Source organism: Eleutherodactylus coqui, chromosome 3 (assembly GCF_035609145.1).
Source record: "Eleutherodactylus coqui strain aEleCoq1 chromosome 3, aEleCoq1.hap1, whole genome shotgun sequence".
NCBI lineage: Eukaryota > Metazoa > Chordata > Amphibia > Anura > Eleutherodactylidae > Eleutherodactylus > Eleutherodactylus coqui.
The window spans coordinates 189830466-189851807 of NC_089839.1; the positions used below are offsets into that span (position 1 = coordinate 189830466).

The window sequence follows — 21342 nt, forward strand, 5'->3', positions numbered from 1 at the left end:
TAATGCAAATCTACCCCAGCTTGTAGCTGGTGTAGGCTTCATTTTCTGGCCCAGCAGTTAAAGATGCTCCAAGTAGAACTCCAGCACTTGATGGGGACCTGCTGGTGTAGGTGAGCATCCATTTTTCCTTTATTTTACATTATTTTAAGCCTATTATTTTTAAAGTCTTGGAAAAAAACTTTAATATATGTCCCTCAATGTATTCCTTTGGACTGCAGATGTTGCTCAACGGTTAAAGGGCTTGTACGGGGAGAGAAAAATTTGTGCAATTAAGTCTGGGTACCAACACCTCCACACCTCCACTTCTAGCCTGCTTCCAACATGGGGTATGGATTATTTTTTGCCCCTGTCATTTTGGTGACTTCATTGCAGGGCCTTGCTGATGGATCCAATTCAATAACTAAGTCAGGCCCCTTCTCTGTTTCAGCCAATGTAGAGATAGAGAAGTGTTCTGACTCAGCCCCCTTGGATAACATTAATGACAACCAGAGAGGGAATGAAGACTCAATACCATGTTATCCAGTTTCAGAACTGTCCAGAAGTCGAGGTGTCGGCACCGCTGGACCCCTACCGGTCAGGTAAGTTTTTTGTTCTCCACGCAACCCCTTTATAATCAATCAGTAGAACTACAAAAAGTCTCAGTGTACCCCTAACCTTATGGGAAGATGCGCGGCATTAGAGGCAATGAACGCAGTCAACTACAGCTACTGTATACCTAAAAATACTTGCCTGCTTGTTTTATGTAATGCACTTATCTTGAATTCACCAGTCCTTTAAAGTTTTCGGCGCTAGTTCCATTCTATATATGGACCAGATCATCACTGGCCTTTCATGTAATATCATTTCATATACCATTGGGAACAGCTGCTAGAAAAATATGCTGCGCCTCCATTGAAAAGTCGGAACCACTTGACTGCTCGTCAGCTTTATTTCATTAGTCGCTTGCATTAAAACAATGAAATCAATTCGAGAACTGTTTGACAGCATCGTAAGTAGTCGAGCCAACTGGTTTCGGTAAGATAAATATATTTCCTATAGTATGGGCTGTATTTACTGTATGTGACTTGTACTGTCATGACACATACTGTATATCGGCTGAGTTTTGCCTACAAGATTCAGAGAGGTACAATAAATTGCCTATAATGAGATGGTAAAAATAACTTCAGCTCCTCTTACAGGTTATGGGAGATTGTCAGGAGCGAGGGAAAAAAGGTTAAAATAGAAGTATTTCTCAATGCCGAGAGTTCATTTGCACATAAAGAGCTTAATGGAAATGAGAGGGGTACCTGAGGTGCTAGCCTGTGGCACATCCCTGGAGGGCATCCTACATTTCTGCACTTGGCTTGTGTAGAAACTATATTAGTTCCTATGTAATAGCCACTCAATCCGCTCTGTGTGGCATGAATAGACTTTACTGCCATCAACCTATTAAGATCAGTAGTCACAATGTATTTATAATGTGCATTACTTGGGTTACGATAAGTTTCGAACCTATTAAGAAAAAGTCTTAAAAAAACAACGCACCATGAAGAAATGCTCGAAAAGAGACGAAAATGAATATACAAATGGAGGATTAAGGTCTAAACAATTGATTTTAAGTTCAAACAATTACACATCTTCTATGGCCCAATAACCAAGTTGATCAGTAAGTAGTGAGGCCACCATGTTGGGCGTTAACACGCCATGGCATCAATGCAATAAAGGCTCAAATTCTGTCCTGGGATGGCGCTAACCACATGGTGTTGACCATAATTCATCCTCGTTACAAGGCTGTGGGACAGCAATCGGTCAGTGTCCAAGTTCTCAATTGGAGAGAGCTGGGGATCATGCTGGCCAAGGAATCACCAGGATGCTTTGTAAAGCATGCCTACTGATGTTTACCGCACATTATCAGTTGGAAAATAGCATTGGGTATGCCTGGAAGATCTTGTAGTGTTAGAGGCTGCAGTAGCTTAACAATATAACGGCGTGTCATTAATGTGCCCCTGATGCTACTACTCCGTTTTCCCGAAAATAAGACCTACCATGAAAAAAAGCCCTACTCTGATTTTTCAGGATTTTCAAGGAGGCTTGAAACATAAGCTCTACCATGAAAATAAGGTTTAGCTGCATTTCATAAACAAAAAAAGAAGAAAAAGGGAATACATCATCTAGCAGGTATGATCCAGGTCCCACATCTTGCTCTCCAGAGCTCCGACGCACTTTTTGCAGTCCTCAGCCGCCCACAGAAGATGACTTCCTGGTTACAGGATTCATTAATCCCACCTCTAGGAAGTGATGGCCCTGACTGGTTCTTGAGCGCTGCTCAGCCAGTCAATGCAGCACTCGATGAACCGATGCAATGACTGTGATTGGTTCATCGAGCCCTGCATTGAATGGCTGAGCAGAGGTCGAAGAACCAATCACAGCTATCGTGTTGTGGAGGCGGGATTTATGAATTGGCTAATCAATGCCGCGGCTCAGCGTGTCAGAGCTCCGAAAAGCAGCGAGAGGGACCTGGACTGAACCTACTAGGTAAGTATAATAAGATACCCCTGAAAATAAGACCTAGCACCTCTTTTGGGGCAAAAATTAATATAGGACAGGGTCTTATTTTTGGGGAAACACGGTAGACATGCTCATCTGTTGATGACATCCCAAACCATGACTCCATGTTGAGGAACTTCCTGGCACTACAAAATGGTAAAAGGATCAGCCCAATTATCATCTCTAAACCCTCATAGAATCATAGAATGGCAGAGTTGGAAGGGACCTCCAGGGTCATCAGCTCCAACCCCCTGCTCAGTGCAGGATTCGCTAAGTCATCCTAGACACTCTGCTATCATCTTTGATGAGACAGAATTTTCATTTGTTACTGAACACCACACTGTGCCATTCATCACACTTGATGGCTCTAGAGCAGTGGTGGCAAACCTATAGCACGCGTGCCAGAGGCGGCACGCAGAGCCTGCCCTGCTGGCACGCGCCGTCAGCCACACCCCACGTTAGTATTGAATACCGGCAGGGGCCGCGGCTTCCCTGACGGTATTCACTCATTGCACTGCTAGTGGCGCTGATGCCGGCGCACACTTTGACGTCAGGGTGCAGCTGGGATCCTCCTCCCCCCTCCCCTGACGTCTCCTCTTAGGTTCCGCGAGAGCAGGGGGAGGAGACGTCAAGCAACACACTGACGGCACAGTGTGCATTTGCGATCAGCGCTGCTGGTTGCGCGCCGGACAGAGGCACAGCGGAGCTTCCACGAGGAGGAGGGGGTAAGTATATGGGTCTCAGGAGCACTGTTACTGCTAGGGGCCGCTGTGGGGGGCACAATTACTACTGGGGGCCTCTGTGGAATGTCACTATTACACAGGGGGCCGCTGTGGGGGGTTACTATTATACTGGGGGCTGCTGTGGGGGGATGTCACTCTGATATTGGGGGCCGCTCTGGGGGATGTCACTCTGATATTGGGGGCCGCTCTGGGGGATGTCACTATTACCGCAGGGGCCGCTCTGGGGGATGTCACTATTACTGCAGGGGCCACTCTGGGGGATGTCACTATTATACTGAGGGGGACGCTCTGGAAGATGTCACTATTACTGCGGGGGCCGCTCTGGGGGATGTCACTATTACCGCTGGGGTATGTTTACATGTGGTGGAAATCGGCATGGCTGTTTCAAAATGGACAGTGTGCAGATTTTGACTCCTTTTTCGATGCGGAAATGCTGTAGAATTTGCAACAGAAATTTCTGCTGAGGACATTCTGCAGCATTTCCGTATCCAAAAAGCAGTCAAAATCTGCACCCTGGCTATTTTGAAGCGGCCCTTTCCTTTTTAGAATGACAGGGTAAAATCATACATCGTGATAAGCCCTGCTCCCTGACGTGTTGGCACTTTGCGATAAATAAGTGGGTTTTGGGTTGCAGTTTGGGCACTCGGTCTCTAAAAGGTTCGCCATCACTGTTCTAGAGTGGCACAACAGCAAGTGCTCACATCGGTGGTGTGGTGAGGGGCAGTATTTGTAACAGATGGCAGGAACACAAACTTGCCCCAGCCAATCTATCCAAAACTGTCATTAGAAATATTAGAGCATCCAGATCTGTCCATACACTGGAAAATATCGCGAGCTGTACCATGTGAAGCTGATGCTACATGACGCCAGACGCGTTGATCAGTGTGTTGTGACATTCTTCTCAGTGCTCCAGTCTTACTAGGACAATGCACATTTAGTTCTAATGACCAGCGTCTCCAAAGCCGACCCATGGTTTTGGCATCCTGTTGAGTTTTTACAGCATTATGATGCAAAGACCAAGCAGCTATATGCAACCCTATGATGAAACCTTTAGTAATCTCTACTGTTTGCTGAAGTGGTTATTGATGGTGATTCAAAAAACAATCACAAAAAAGCTGTTTCCATGGTTGTGACATCACCAGAGTTAGCCTCACATATTTCAGATTTATCACACTCCCAGATTACATAATAGGCCTGAAACTACATCAATTTACATAATTTGCTAGTCTAAAATTCCTTGAAAATTGCATAATGCTGTGACAAAATCTTCATGGTGTGGCGTTTTCTCTGTGAGGCATTGTATTTTCGCAGGTACGTCGTACTTAAGGATATGAATGGGAGGTGCACACTACAACATAGAAGAGTAATTTGTTGCTCTTTAGCCCCAGTGCAAAATCTAAATCTTGCTCCCCCACCTACTATGTGCCATTTTTATTATTGGGGTGGCCTTTGGTTCCCCGCAGATGCCACGGCCTAAGAGCAGCAGCCATCTCTGCACCCCCACTACCATATCTGGTGGTGATATCCCAGGAAGCCACTGTATGGTGCAATTCCTCATCATTTAAAAAATCTTTGTTTGCTATCAGTAAATGGAAACATTCATCCAGAGGCTTCAAATCAGGATCATTGCTATAGGCGGCGCAGAGCTAGCAGTCACACCCGGACCTTGGGTTGCCACCCGGTTGGTGATTAAGTGGAAAAGCTGATGCTGGTATTTGTTTTCTACCAGACATAGTAATGGCGGGTAAAATAAAATAATTATCAGCTGAGAGCCAAACAGGCAGCAACCCCACAACATTAAGGATTTCACTCCCCCTCTCTCTCTAGCTTCCGTCCGCCTTAGCTGCTGTAATTAGAACTGTGACCCCTGACCTCAATCCCCCCACCCGCGGTCTGCATTGCGTACAGGATGCAGATGCTGGGAAGGTGAGGGAGAGAGGGTGGGGGTCACAGCTATGATTACAGCATTGGAGGTGGACGGAAACTAGAGAGAAAGAGAGGGTGAGGGAAATCCTTGATGCTGTGGAGTTGCTGCCCGCCAGAAGTTCAGGAAGGGGAGGGCACAAAGAGCGGGCACTATTACTACTGGGGCTACTACTGGGAGCACTGTTACTATTGGGGGTACCACTGTAGGACACTTTTACTACTGAGGCCACTATGGGGAACACTATAAGATACTAGGGCCACTACTGCTATTGGCGCCACTACTGCAAACTCTGTTACTATTGAGGGCCCTATTACTATTGGGGACACATACTACTGGAACCACTACTGGGGACGCTGTTACTATTGGAGCCACTACTCGGAACACTTACCAGTGGGGGCACTATAATTATTGAAGCCGCTACTGTGGGCACTATTACTACTAGGACCACTACTACCATTGGGGCAACTAAAGGGAACACAATTACTAATTGTAGCCACTAGAATAACAGAGGTAAAAACATAGGATGTTATAAGCCATGCCCCAAACCAGACCCCCTTTTATCTTGGCGGTATTTATTTTTATCACAAATGTGACAACCCTACTTGTCCCTTTAAGGGTGTCCCTCTGCCACATGAAAAAAGACGTGAGTACTATAAATGGTACAAGGTAGCTTTTGGGTCTTTAGGAAGATTTTATATTGGGGCCTGGGAGCTTCAAGTTATAATTTATGCTTTGCTCAAATCTGCATCAAAGACTCCATTAAAGACCTCAGGCATTGATCGGTCTCAAGATCCCAGACAAAATAGTGCAACATGTTATGCTATTGTGTTTGGCAAAATACCAGAGAACACAAAGGAAACTAGATGAACCCCCTTTATAGTTAATGGGGTCCGTCTGACACCATTTGGTTTCGTCATATGATGGATCTGTTCTCTGCGCGGATTCCATTTTTCTGTTCCCGTGATGCTACCAACAGGGGTGTAACTATAGAGGATGCAGGGGATGCGGTTGCACCTGGGCCCAGGAGCCTTAGGGGGGCCATAAGGCCTCTCTTATCCATATAGGGAGCCCAGTACTATGAGTAAAGCATTATAGTTGGGGACCCTGTTACAAGTTTTGCATCGGGGCCCAGGAGCTTCAAGTTACGCCTCTGGCTACCAAAGATCTTTTGTTGTTTCATATTTGGTAGTTATTTTTTCATTAGTTTATTTCCTGATCTTAATTCTCGTACCGGGTGACAGTTTTGTTGCTGTTATTGGCTTAACCAAATGTTCTTGAATAATTAACAGCTGTTATAAACACTTGTTATGTGGGGAACTGCAAAGTGACTAAATCAAAACTTAAGATCATAAAGTGAGTGTTTAATAATGATGTTCCTGCTGCGTCTTGTCTGAGTTTTTTTACATTTTTCTAGAACTAAATGGTGCATACTACTGGGCGGGCTTAAGCTGTATGCACTTATTAGAGACCCACATCTAGCAGTGTGCAGGACCTCACTTGGTCTTCAGAACCGCAGAAATTCATTGTGGTTTCCATCCTCAGCTACTAGCCTCAAAACCAGAGAGGTAATTTCAAGCTCCCGAACCCCAAAGCAAATCAATTACAGGACCCTGAACTATGACAAGTAATATATAGTATGGGCCAGATGGACCTTTTGAGACCTCCCACCTTTCCAACCTCTACGAGCTTCATAGTTAAGGGGTATGTCTCATAAAACAAGTTATCCCCTATACAAGGATAGGAAATAACTACCTGATCGATAGGGGTCTAACCACTGGCAAGGTCACCACAGGAATGGAGGTCACCATGGGAATGGAGCAGCAGTTGAACATGTGCACCACTATTCTATTTATTTTAATGGATTGCCTGTGATTTGGAAGCCAAGTTCAAGTGCTTAGTTATCTCTGACAGTCTCACTGAAATGAATGGAGTGGCAGTGTACGTTTGTAAAATCTTCCACAGCAGTGAATACCCCAAGTAGGCTCGGTGAAGGTCTTTCTGATGGAGGCAATGGTGGTTCCATATTCAGGGCCTGACGCCTTCTATCTGGAGTGGAGAACCTCCAGAAGGAACCTTTATCATACCCCAGGCGTCAGATGATAGGCCGGAACTGAAGGTGGTGGAGCGGCACACAGTTGAACTGTCTCGGTCTTCTGAGGTAGTGGCAGCTGGACAAAAGTGAAGGCAGCCACCCCTCATACTCTGCAACTTGTGATCCACCTTACAAGTGCTTTACTTCATAACAAGGGATAGCAACCCACGGGTAGCTCTATAGCTACATAGCTCCCGTCTGTCCAACAGACAGAAACAATGTGTCACAAACAACTTTCCTTAACCACTTCCCTCCCCATGACGTAAGGGTACGTCATGGCAGGGTGGTACTTCCCGCAAAATGACGTACCCTTACGTCATAGGGATAGCGCGAGATCATAGCAGATCTCGCGCTATCCCGCAGGGGGACCTGGCTGTCAGTAGTAGCCGGCCTCCCGCTGTGACAGCGGGGGGCATCGGAGATGCGACGCCCGCTGTTAACCCCTTCCCTGCTGCGATCAAAGTAGATCGCGGCAGGGAAAGAGTTCACAGAGGGAGCGCGCTCCCTTTGTGACTTCAGCCGGCTCTCGCAATATAATTGCGAGAGCCCGGCTGGTTGCTATGGCAACAGGACGCCAGATACCGGCGTCCTGTATTGCCATTGCCTAAGATCGCTGTAATAAGCAATAAGGCATGGCAGGAGAGAAGTTCTGCCATGCCTTATCGCAGCGATCTTTAGTCCTGCAGTGAAAGTCCCTCAGAGGGACACAGATGGTGTAAAAAAAAAGAGCAAAATAAAGTACAAAAAATAAAAATGTAAAAAAAAAATGTTAAAAACCCTTTTTTTAATGCTTTTTCTCATATTAGCATAAAAAATGTTTTTAACAAATCCCACATATTTGGTGTCGACGCATCCGTAATAATCCGTACAATAAATTGAACATGCTTTTTTGCCTGCACGGCAAAAAGTGTTTTTAAAAAACGCTAAAAAACTGAGGTAAAATGCAATTTTTTTGCATTTTGCCCCCCCAAAAAAGCAATAAAAGTAATAAAAAAAAACTTATTGTACCCCAAAAGGGTACCAATAAAAACTATGGCTCGTCTTGCAAAAAATAAGCCCTCAGAGAGCTCCGTTCAGTTATAGCACTTTGAATGCAGCGATTTAGAAAAAAAAATTATTTCCAAAAAAAGGGTTTTTATTGTGGAAAAGTGGAGAAACCTAAAAAAAAATATAAGAATTTTGGTATCGTTGTAACCGTAAGTTTTACGATATAGTCTATGTACCCCAAAAATGACACCAATAAAAACTACAGTTTGCCACGCAAAAAACAAGCCCTTATATGGCCGTGTCGACGGAAAAATAAAAAAGTTATGGCTTTTGAAAACTGGAGATGAAAAAATACCAAAAATCGCTTGGTCCTCAACGTCAAAATAAGCCATGTCCTTAAGAGGTTAATGGAGTCCTCCTTTTAGTAACTCCTCCATGCCCCCATTGCCACGGCCACGACATCAGCTTCCTAGGCTCTTATTAAAGGGGTTGTCCCGCGCCGTAACGTTTTTTTTGTTTTTCAACCCCCCCCCCCCCCCCCCTGTTCGGCGCGAGACAACCCCGATGCAGGGACCTAAAGAAAAATCCGCACAGCGCTTACCTGAATCCCCGCGCTCCGGTGACTTCTTACTTACCGGCTGAAGATGGCCGCCGGCATCTTCTCCCTCCGTGGACCGCAGGGTTTCTGTGCGGTCCATTGCCGATTCCAGCCTCCTGATTGGCTGGAATCGGCACGTGACGGGGCGGAGCTACACGGAGCTACACGGAGCCCCATTGAGAACAGAAGAAGACCCGGACTGCGCAAGCGCGGCTAATTTGGCCATTAGACGGCGAAAATTAGTCGGCTCCATGGGAACGAGGACGCTAGCAACGGAACAGGTAAGTAAAAAACTTTTTATAACTTCTGTATGGCTCATAATTAATACACAATGTACATTACAAAGTGCATTAATATGGCCATACAGAAGTGTATAGACCCACTTGCTGCCGCGGGACAACCCCTTTAAAGTAACAGCTATCGTCTTAATACAACCAAAAAACAACCACTGGAAAAGTTACAAGACAATCTAGGATCCAGGTTACTCCTTGTTCACATGCTTCACCACCTCTCTATTCCTGCGAGGGCCTTCAGGAATCCTATGGATTAGTGGTCGGACCTCGATCGATCAAATAGTTACACATATCCTGTGAATAGCGGATAACTTTGTTCAGTTGGCCAACTCTTTTTAAGTCCTTGCTTAAAGACAACTGTTTCTGTGGTTATTGATCATAGAAAACATGCCCCTTTTTGTGGCCCCTCAAAAGCAACAAACATAACCCTTTAATATGATTTTAATCAGCAGTCCATTTCTGGAGCGAATTAACCTTATATCTACTATGTTCCAGTCCAGAGAGACCTATGTGAATGTCCGAATCTATTACAAGACCTCCGGGAAACCATGGTGTAATAGACAATTCACAATTTGCTTGAGGCAAATGACGGTATCCCTTTACTAAAAGGTATAATCTTATTGGTATGCATAAAAAAAACCCTCTTAAATGCATACCAATAAAGATTATGCCTTTTAGTAAAGGGGTACCATAATTTGGGTTATATTGCCTCAGGCAAATTGTAATTGTCTATGTGAATGTCCTGCTCGGTTTGCAGCGTCATTACAAGAGGACATGGCCATAGATTCTGCAGGCAGTGTGAAATGATGCACATTGTTCATAGAGACAGCACATTAATAACGAGAGGATCTGAGATCTCTTTTTATCTGAGCTGAGGAACTGCTGGAGGGATAAGAACCTGACTCCTTGGTTTTAATATAACATTCTTTTTTCAAGCTAAGAAATGAAAATTGATTGCATATCCTTTCTTCTCAGCTTCTCTTTGGATTGTACGTGAAATAAATTTAAAGATATTGACTTTGTAGTGACAAACTGTTGAGCTGAATGTATCCAGAGCATAGTGTACACCTGGTGATCTGAAGATTAGATAAACAGATCGAGAGATACAACAATGCAGTAAGTATAAAATATACCAAAAGGTCCAAATTTCTGGGCTGATGAATCTCTTAAAAGGGTTTTCCAGACCTGAACTAATGATGACGTATTACACGTAAGTGTAAAGCCCCATTGACACACAATGATTACAGTTTGAACGAATGACTAAACAAATTAATGACTTTTTTGCATTAAAATGCTGAGCATTTAAATGTACAGATAATCATTTGAAATCCTCTCCATTTCCCTCATTAGCTAAAGTAAACTCTGTATATGTTGTTTGCTCAGGTGAGCGAGTGTTTATGCGAGGAATCTCTGGCTGGCAGGTTTTTAATTAGTGTGAAGTTAAGCCATTGACTTCTCCTGGCATGAGTAAACAAGTAGTCCTTGTGTTTAGCAAGACAAACAATTACTTCTCTCCTCAAGTTGTTCAGTCTTTCAAAGACTGAATAAATGCCATTTAAACAAAGCGTAAAGGAAATGAACTAACAACCATTTTTATGCAGGCTGAAACTCAGCGATAAAACGACAAATGTACGAATAGTGCACCATGGCTTCACATTTATATGCAACAATTCTTACACAAATTTGTTTGTTTGACCGAATTTTGAGTGATAATCGTTGCGTGTAAATTGGCCTTCAGATACACAGGTACATTTTGTGATAGCACTGTGGGCAGAAGGTATATGCAATGCAGGTATATGTATGAGGTTTCAATGACAATACAGGTGATATCAGAAAAGGCTGGGGATAATGGGGAGGTTTTGGGCAGGGTTAGCAAGTGAGATCTGAAGCACTTGCCAGGATCGGAACTAACCTAGGGGCACTTGCCACCTGATTTGCATACTAGATTAAAGTTCATTGTCTTTGCATTACTTTCTTGGGTTTACTAATAGAGATGAGCAAATATACTCGTTTCGAGTAATTACTCGATCGAGCACCGCGATTTTCGAGTACTTCCGTACTCGGGTGAAAAGATTCGGGGGGCGCCAGGGGTCGGGGGAGACGTGGTGGAGTGGGGGGGTAGCAGCGGGGAACAGGGGGGAGCCCTCTCCCTCTCCACCCCACTCCCCGCTGCAACCCCCCATTCACCCACGGCGCCCCCCGAATCTTTTCACCCGAGTACGGAAGTATTCGAAAATCGCGGCGCTCGGGAAAAAAAGGGGCGTGGCCGAGTAGGTTCGCTCCTCTCTATTTTACTAACTATTTGGCCAAAATGTGTCTAAATGCCTGGAAAATCAGAGGAGTTGATTGGACCAGAGACAAATCAATGCAGCATGGGAAGTAAGGGAAAGGAAATGCAGGGCAGTGAACTATTGCCAGAATGCTGATCTTGCTACACAAACCATTGCCTGAAAGTGGAGTGCAAACAATAGAGCCATAGAAAAATGGGGAAGACCGCCTGAAAATCGGAACTTGTAGACATTAAGCAGGGCTCAAACAGAAGCAAATGAGGAAGTAAAGTGAACCTGGTGTGTTGTGGCAAACTTGTTGAAATCTCAAGTATGCTTCAAATAGTTAAAGGAAAATTATGCGAACAGAAAACGTATTGTCAAAGACTTGGAAACATTCCCATTTCTTCTTATTGTTGTGAACATTTTCAGTGATGTGATATTCACCAGCCCCTGTTATTATTCTGCAGGATGTCACTGCTTCGACTTGATCTTTCATCTCAATTGTTAATAGGGATGCAACCATAGGAGGTATACAGTATGTCTATTATTCATCTCCCTGTTTGGAATTGATATTGCCCATTTGAAATACGTACAAATTAGAGATGAGCGAGTATACTCGCTAAGGCACATTACTCGAGCGAGTAGTGCCTTAGCCGAGTATCTCCCCGCTTGTCTCTAAAGATTCGGGGGGAGGCGCGGGTGACAGGTGAGTTGCGGCGGGGAGCGGGGGGAGAGAGGAAGAGAGAGATCTCCCCTCCATTCCTTCCCGCTCTCCCCCGCCACTCCCCGCCCCCCGAATCTTTAGAGGCGAGCGGGGAGATACTCAGCTAAGGCACTACTCATTCAAATAATGTGCCTTAGCGAGTATACTCGCTCATCTCTAGTACAAGTGTGTTTACCGTGGACCAGTTATCCATTAATGTGCATGTTTACATGATTGCACCCTCTCAAGAACATAGCACAGATATCATCGAAATGATGATAGATACATATACGTAAGAACTAAATGGTGTTCAAAATTGGACTTTCTCATTGTACATAAAGTCAATTTGCCCCCTACCACTACCTGTACATGATTTCTACAGCTACATTTCTTATTTAGCTTCTGACCCTAAAATTTCATAGCTTCTGCATTGAAATATGCCATGAGATATGAACTTTAGCAAGTAATGGGATAGTGTACAGAGATCTATGTCATAATTAGCCTTTTGCTCCAGACTCGTCCTGCAATGAAACTGTTTGTATGATTTATCTGCATAATATCCGCAGAGTGCACTGGATTTTTTTTTTTCATTCCGTTCACTCACTTCCATTTGCAAATGGTGTTTTGTCCTGTTTCAAGGGCCATTAAGCCATCAGAGTATTTGACATTTAATTGCCAACTTCTGTCTTCGCCTGTAGACGAGCCGTTGATCAATGACGAGAGGTTTTGTTGGCTTCTTTGTGTCACAAAGTAATAACTGTTGTGAAGAGAATTACACATTTTAATATAATAACACGAGCGAGTCGCGTTCTGTATTATATTCATAGAAATTGGGTAAAATACGGGAACAGGTTGAAGTGATAGCATTGTACATGGGAGTGAACAGCAAGTAAAGCTCCCCAGAAAGAGTTCTTTATGAAGTTCTCAAAAGTCGCACCATCTGGAGGTGTTCATATAATAAAATGCTCTAATAAAGTCCCCCAGAATATTCTGAATCCGAATTTCAATAGAATTTTCTTATAGCCATAATTATTGGTAATACAGTTTGTAAAACTTTTTTCTTCAATGGTCTGTAAAAGTTTTCTCTTTTGCTCTCATATGTAGGTGTTAGCACCTACATCTAGATCGGACATAGCTGGTTGTCCTTAATGCCACAGGACGTACAGTGACCAACCATATACCAGCAAAGAAGTGCTCATTTTAGTGTCCAACACCATATTAACACTGAGTATGCGCCGGCGTGTGAATCACTTCGGTCAGGGCTCATACCATGACGTCACCCCAGTCCCAATCTGACACGGCCATGACAGTAAGTTTCTAACTTACAGTGAGTTTAAAGGAGTTGTCCAGGGAGGCAAAATTCTTAATAAGTCCTGCGGTGTGAGAACCTCTACCTCCTCCCCTGGTTCTGACACCAGGTTACATGCTATGGACTCTCTCTATGCCTGGCTGTTCCACTCATTTTAATAATTAAGCAAGTTTCTTCATAGGTTGTGACAGAGATGAGGGCTAGCTTAGTTATTAGGATTAGCAGAACAGCCAGTCCCTTTCAATGACGTGATGGGCACAGGGAGCATCACAGAGAGCATCATGTAACCTGGTGGCAGAACTGGACCAGATGAGGAGTTTCCAACACCATAAGTCTTCCATCAGAGGCTGGACAGACATCTATCTGGGATGATTTAGCCAATACCTGCACTGAGCAGGGGGTTGGACCCGATGACCCTGGAGGTCCTTTCCAACTCTACGATTCATTGAAAGATAGTTCACCACCTCTCATGGCAACATGTTCCACTCATAGATCACCCTCACTCTCTAATATCTAATCTGTATGTGTGTAAACATCTGCTTGTTAAGAGAATGGTCCTTCTCTAAATGATTTCTTCCAGTAAATAAGTACCTACCTGCTCCTCATTACTTACATCAATAAGTATATAACACATATCCTAAGCACTGTACTCCGGTGTCAGCCTCATTGGGGCAACACTGTCTTCTTGACATGTTCTCCCTCAAATATTTAACATTCTATTAATTAAAAAAAAAAATGAAAAAACAAGATATGTGCCTTTCTTCATTGATTTCAAAGCCTTCTCATTCTTTGCCTGTCTTTTATCAGTCTTTTTGACTGCAGAGTACAGAGTGTGGTAATAGATTGTTATCCAGCGAGCCGTATTGATCAGGTTAGGTAGTAAATTAACAGCAGTGGAATGCCATTAAATTTTAAACTTAATTGCCTTCTTCTCCTAATTTCTATTGAATACAATCAATAGGTGTCACAGGAAAGTTAAAGAAGTTATCTAGCTATCTATTTTCTCACTGTGAAATGGAAAATACTCCTTTGTCTTCTTGAGATTCAATCACAGTATACAGTTTTGCTCAGGTGGAAGAAAACCCCCAGTGACGTAATGATGCAAAAAAATGTAAGCAAATAACAGTTGTCAACTAAGAGGGAGTGAAATGTGTCAACCGATTAGAACAATGGACAGACAAACAGATAGATGAATTAGAACAACAGATAAACTAATTAGAATGATAGATGGATAGAGTTATAGACAGACCAATTAGAACAATAGATAGGTATGAGATAGATAGATGGATAGATAGATATGAGATGGATGGATGGATGGATAGATATGAGATAGATGGATATGAGATAGATGGATATGAGATAGATGGATATGAGATAGATGGATATGTGATAGATAGATATGTGATAGATAGATATGTGATAGATAGATATGTGATGGGTGGATGGATAGGTAGATAGGTATGAGATAGATAGATAGATAGATAGATAGATAGATATGAGATAGATAGATAGATAGATAGATAGATAGATAGATAGATATGAGATAGATAGATAGATAGATAGATAGATAGATATGAGATAGATAGATAGATAGATAGATATGAGATAGATAGATATGAGATAGATAGATAGATATGAGATAGATAGATATGTGATAGATAGATAGATAGATAGATAGATATGAGATAGATAGATATGAGATAGATAGAACAATTAAAATGATAGACAGATAGATGGATAATATATTTTAGACATGAATCAATAAAATCTATCTATAAAGCAATGGTGTGGGAAGAAATTAGAATGTATCAGTATAGCAGCACTTCTCGGTATAATCCCAGTGCATGCAGATGACTGTAAATGCAGGCTTAATTTTTGCACATTAATTAGAATATATTGTATAATCTCCTCCCGGAGGTCAGAAGCCTGAACTTAGGTAGATAGTTGCTTGTAAGAAACTAATGTAACTGTAGTGAATGTGCTTAAGAATTTTCTAAAGTGATGATGAGTATGCACTTAGTAAATGGGATACAAATCTGGAATTAGAGATGTATTGTCATCCATTTTTATATTTATTAGAGTATTTTTTAGCATAAATCAAGGTAATTTCTGGTGTCGATAAAGGTACAGTACATATAGAAAAAAATCCTAGCCATTTCCCCCTTAAAGATTTTTTTTGATGTATGTAACCCTGGTGGCAGTGGGGAGAAGGGGAATCATGTAAAAAAATGTTAAAAACACTATACTCACGTCTCTGCTCTTCAGTTGCTCCCCCAGCTCTGTTTACCTAGGCTGCAGCGATCACATGCCTGTTTACTCACGTGACTGTTGCAGCCAGTGATAGGCCTTGATCAAATGTCATCAGTGACTTTCACATAAACAGACCTGATCTCCACATTAGAAACCCATGTAACCTGTTTATGAGATGCTCCAGCGTCAGAAGACTCAGGAATGTCATGGGTCACAGTAGGGTATTTAATAAATTATTAACTGGGGTGGGAGGGAATTAAATTAAAAAAATTTAAGGGCAGTGAATGGTGAAAAGTAAAGAAATAAGCCATACTCACCTCCTTAAGGCCCCCCCCCCCCCTTCATGCAGTGCAGGAGGCCTGGTCCACATCGCTCTGATCCCAGAAGAAGGTGTAGTGGTCTGTGTTTTTCATTCTGTACCTGACGGCTCAGTGAATCACAGGCTTTAACAGACATGTGCTGTTTATGGCAAAATCATTGCCAAAACCTGTAATTGGTTGAAGGGTAAAAATGCACAAAGAAGGGAACATGACTATTGTGGCTTCTTCCAGGATTGGGGGTTCTGCGCCAGATGTGGACCTAAGGAGAGGATTATGGCTTATTTCTTTACTTTACACCATTTTCTGCTTTTGAACTATTTTTTTTAGTTGCGGAAAATCCCTTTAAAGTTTATTTGATCGGTTGGGGTCCAGCTCCTGGCACCTCCACTGAGGCTGAGCTACAGTACCAGATGCAGGCACAGTGCTGTATGTTTGATTGTGGTTGAGTAAATAACAAAGGGACTGATGAGCTATGAAGGTGTTGAAAGTAAGACCTCTGTTATCAAATATGTATGGTCTATTATTTCAATAGACATCATGAAATACTATATTACCGCTGCAACAGCTGCTAAAGGCTGCAATGCAATGAATGGTGGCAGCCAGCTTCTCCTGACGATATAACCAGCTTATCAAGGGACCAAGAATTGGACCTGTAGTAAACAGATAACTTAAAGTTAACACCCCTACAGTTTAGGACAAGCTGTGTTGGTTCTGCAGGACTTACAGTTACAGTTTGGGACTTAACAGAGCTTGCTCTATTTTAAGTGGCTGTAACCCTGGTTCTGTAAAAGCTATTTACATGCTTTTGGTGTCACTTTAAAGCCAAGATTCTTGGCGTTGTAAGCCATATCGGTAGCACTTACAGAACCAGAGATACAGCCGTTTGAAGTGGGGTCGAGAATACTGAATTTACAGCTGTCACTTTTCCGTCAACAGGCAAAGCAAAATGGGAGGGGCAACATGCAGGCAGCAGAGAAGAATCTCCTGCCTTTTCTTCTGTTCCAGGGGAGGGATGACATCGGCTTTTCATCATGTTATAACACTCTACATAAATCAGAGAGCGTATTTGCTCCCTTGTTGTCACATATGGGGGGTCTTTTTTTCACAGAAAGCCTTGCTCATTTAATTACTCCTTTGCACCAATTACTCTGCATATATTTCAATCATTTTTTACCACAGCATCTAAATGTTTTTGCAGAAAATTTTTTAAGTGTTTTCTTCCTGTTACACAAGGCTTTAAATATTGAACAATTTAAAAGATCCAAAAAAAATTTACACATTTTGTATTGTCACATCCATAACAACCCGTACTATAAAATATTACAGTACTTGTCCTGCATAGTAAATTCCATAAAACAATACTAAGAAAGAAAATGGCAAAATAGCCATTTTCTGTGCATCTTGCTTCTCCAAAGCGGAAAAAAACAAAACTCATATATAGCTTGAAATAGTATCAATAAAAACTACAAGTTGTCCTGTAAAAAGTAAGCCCTGATACAGCTGTCAACAGAAAAATAAAAATGCCTCTAGTCCTGAATGCGGTGCCACACAAAAAGTCTTTTTGTAAAACAAGAGTTTACATTGTGCAAAAATAGTAAAACATAATAAAACCTTAATAAATTTGGTGTTGTCATAATCTAAATGATTTATATAATAATCTTAACATAATATTTATACTACATGGTAAACGGTATAAAAATAAATACCTAAAACACTGGTGATATTGCTTTTTTCCATTGCCCTCCAGCAAAAAAAATAAACATAAAAGTTATTCATTACTGCTTTTTGTACCCAAAATTAGATGTAAAAAAGTTGTATAAAACTAGAACTCATCCCACAAAATACAGGTTTTCAAATAGCTAGAAATACGAAAAAAAAAACTAAAACTTATGACTGATGGAACACAAAAGGAGAAATTACTTCCTAGCTCTTAGGCTTCTTTCGCATGAGCGTATATTGGCCCGCCATTATTTCACGATCGGACGATATACGCTGTGATCTGATGTATGGGATTCCTGCAATGTAAAAGCTCCCGGCCGGCCAATATAGCGCCTGGCGTTTTTACGTCGGGCCCAATAGATAGTGTTGGAACTGGCCGGAATACGTTGGCCGCTGCATGGGCTCCTATGGGAGCCAATGACAGCGGTGGGAGGGAATTTAGCAGCGTGACTGCTAAACTCCCTCCCTCTTCTCTCTTCCCCTCTAGCTGATTGCAGTGGGAGGGGGCGAGGAGGGGCGGTGCTAAGCGCTGCCCCGTCCCGCCCTCTCCCATTGCAATCAAGCGGAGGGTTGGAGAGAAGAGGTGAGCCGGTGAGGGGGAGGGAAGGAGAAGGGGCAACGGCAGGCGGCCTCAGCGTATATGCGTCAGGGCCCATGCCGTCTAAATGGTCACATGAACGTTAGATTTATGCGCCCGTTCACAAGGTTTTACATCTCACATCGTAGCGAATATTGGCCGGCCATGAAAACGGCGGCCGATACACGCTGGTGGGAATAAAGCCTTAAGACTAGAAGTAGTTATGTCGTTAAGGGGTTTAAAATGCACTTAAGACCTTATTCACGCAACCGTATGTATGCAGCTATTTAGCCAATGGAGAAAGAAGACAGCTGGCACTATTTAAGCATCAAACCAATGGATTTCCGCGTTTCAGAGTATTTTTTTACCGATATGCAGCAGTTGCCCGTGTGAACAGCAGAAAATATGCTCCCGGCAATTCTTCATTCATGGCACATACGGCCAACAGTAAAAATACATACAGTCGTGTAAAAGAGTTCTGCGCCAAATATATTTATATGCGATATAAATTCAAAAAAAGTGATATTTTTAGGAGGGCTTTTCCAAATTTAATATGGCTGTTGGGGGGAGGGGGGGGGGATTGTCCAGGATTAGAAAAATATAGCTTCTCTCATCCAGAAACAGCGCCACACGTGTCTATGAATTGTAGTTGGTATTAGGGCTGAGCTGCAATACCGCACACAAGCCATGGACAGGTGTGCTGCCGCTTCTTGAAGGCCATAATTTCCTGATCCTGGGCAAACCCTTTAAACAATAAATGTAATTACATAGACGATCACATAAATTAGATTTATCAAAAACATAAAATCTGTGGGGCGTAGATTTATAGAGGAAGGACTACACATACATCAGTGCGGTATAACACATCTGAGGTTATTTGCCAAGATAAATAGTTGGTTACTCCTGAACTGAACTCGGCACAAATCAGACCTTGCTAGAAATTGAGACTTTTCAGCGATGTGAGACAAGGACCCCAAGGAGTTATCAAGATCAGGACCTTGACAGAAAGCCTAATATCATACTCCTGGTAGGACTTTGATGGGAACAGAAAGATGCATTGGGTAACACAAGGACGATGCAATCAGAATTGTTACTGTGGGATGATGTGATTTATAGTGATGGATGTAGTTTTTTTCTTCTTCTGTTAATGTAATTGTAAGTACGTTGTAAGGATCCAGCACGTGGTGTCCTTCTCCATTGACTCGTCCCAGCTCAGACTATCAGCTATCCATCACTGTCCTAATTCCTTATTACTGCACGTTGTACTTTTTGGTATTTTTGTGCACCATATCATGTACATGGCTTTCGTGTGGCAGATTTTACCTAAGTGGCACATCTACGGTAGATGTCTGATAGGTACCGATCCCATCTCTTGGACCCTCATCTACAGTATCTGATGAATGGAGGTTGATCCACTTAGTGAAGTAGACTATGGCTGCCATATCTAGTTCTTTCATTCACTCCCTGCATGCATCGTACGGCAGCTTCCCGACAAGGCAGATCTGGGGTCAAACGACTCCATTTTCCTTATAGTTGGGGATTCCAGAGGTGAACATGCCATAATTTCCTATAGTATGAAAAATCCTTTATCCCCTTGAGGGCTTAGTCAGACGGGCGTTTTTTCGTGCGATTTGCGCATGCGTCCGGCGATTTTATAAAACCATTGCTTTGCAATGGTATCGGACACATGAGCGCTTTTTATGCGCTCGTCCGATAAATTATAGAACAGAAATCGCAGATCGCACCTATCTGCGATTCCTGTTCTCTTCTCTATATGCGCTCAATGGGGCCGGCGGCAGCAGCACCGACCCCATTGAGAGCATATAGTAGACAAATCATTCTCCTCTGCCACAGCTGTAACAGCTGTGGCAGAGAAGAATGATGTTTGCCCATTGAATTCAATGGAGCCGGCAATACAGCCGGCTCCATTGAAAGCAATGGGCTGCCGGCGAGCGCGGGATGAATTGTCGGGAAGGCTTAAATATATAAGCCCTTCCCTGCAATTCATCCAGAAATGTGTAAAAAAAAAAAAAAAATACAGTATATATACTCACCTTGTCCCGGCAGACGGAGTTCAGCGCGGCCGGCCGGCAGTTCTCCTGAACTGCTCTCTGTAGTATTCAGCAGCCGGGGATTTAAAATCCCCGCCTGCTGAATGAACTGCCTCTGATTGGTCACAGCCTGACCAATCAGAGGCAGCTCTCACTCCACCCATTCATGAATTCATGAATGGGTGAGTGAGTGCTGCCTCTGATTGGCTCAGCGCAGGGACCAATCAGGGGCAGCTCTCACTCACACCCATTCATGAATTCATGAATGGGTGTGAGTGAGAGCTGCCTCTGATTGGTCAGGCTGTGACCAATCAGAGGCAGCTCATTCTCTGAGCAGTTCAGGAGAACTGCCGACCAGCCACGCTGAACTCCGTCTGCCGGGACAAGGTGAGTATATATATATATATTTTTTTTACACATTTCTGGATGAATTGCAGGGAAAGGCTTATATATTTAAGCCCTTCCCGACATTTCATCATGAGATCGCCCGCAGCGCATTGCTTTCAATGGAGCCGGCTGTATTGCCGGCTCCATTGAATTCAATGCGCTGGACAGCTCCGGCCCGTTTCTATTGAAACGCGGCTAGGAGCAGTTTTTTCGGGCGATTTTTCGGCCCCAGTCACGCGATTTGCGGATGCGCATCCGTCATGCGATCTGCAAATCGCGGCAAAAAACGCCCGTGTGACTAAGGCCTGAGGACGCTACCATTTTTTGTTCTTTCATTGTTGACTTCTCCCCCCACCTTCAAAAAATCATACCTTTTTTATTTTTCTGTCAACATAGCTGTTGCTGTGAATGTGACAAATGGACAGTTCCCACTGCTCAATGTCAATCCACTCTAATGTCACCCACTGACAGTGAGCAGTAGGGACTGCCCACTTGACACATGCACAGCACCAGCAGCCGAATCTAAGACGAGTCCGTACAGGCTAAGGGGGGTGAATATAAACTAAAGAAAGACATTGTTAGAGCCAGCA

General features: G+C 43.1%; 1 protein-coding gene across 2 annotated transcripts in view; it reads left to right on the plus strand.

The window, feature by feature from the left end:
• TAFA1 (TAFA chemokine like family member 1) overlaps window positions 1–21342 on the plus strand; it is a 368460-nt gene that overhangs the window by 285275 nt on the left and 61843 nt on the right. The gene's annotated exons all lie outside the window — the stretch shown is intronic.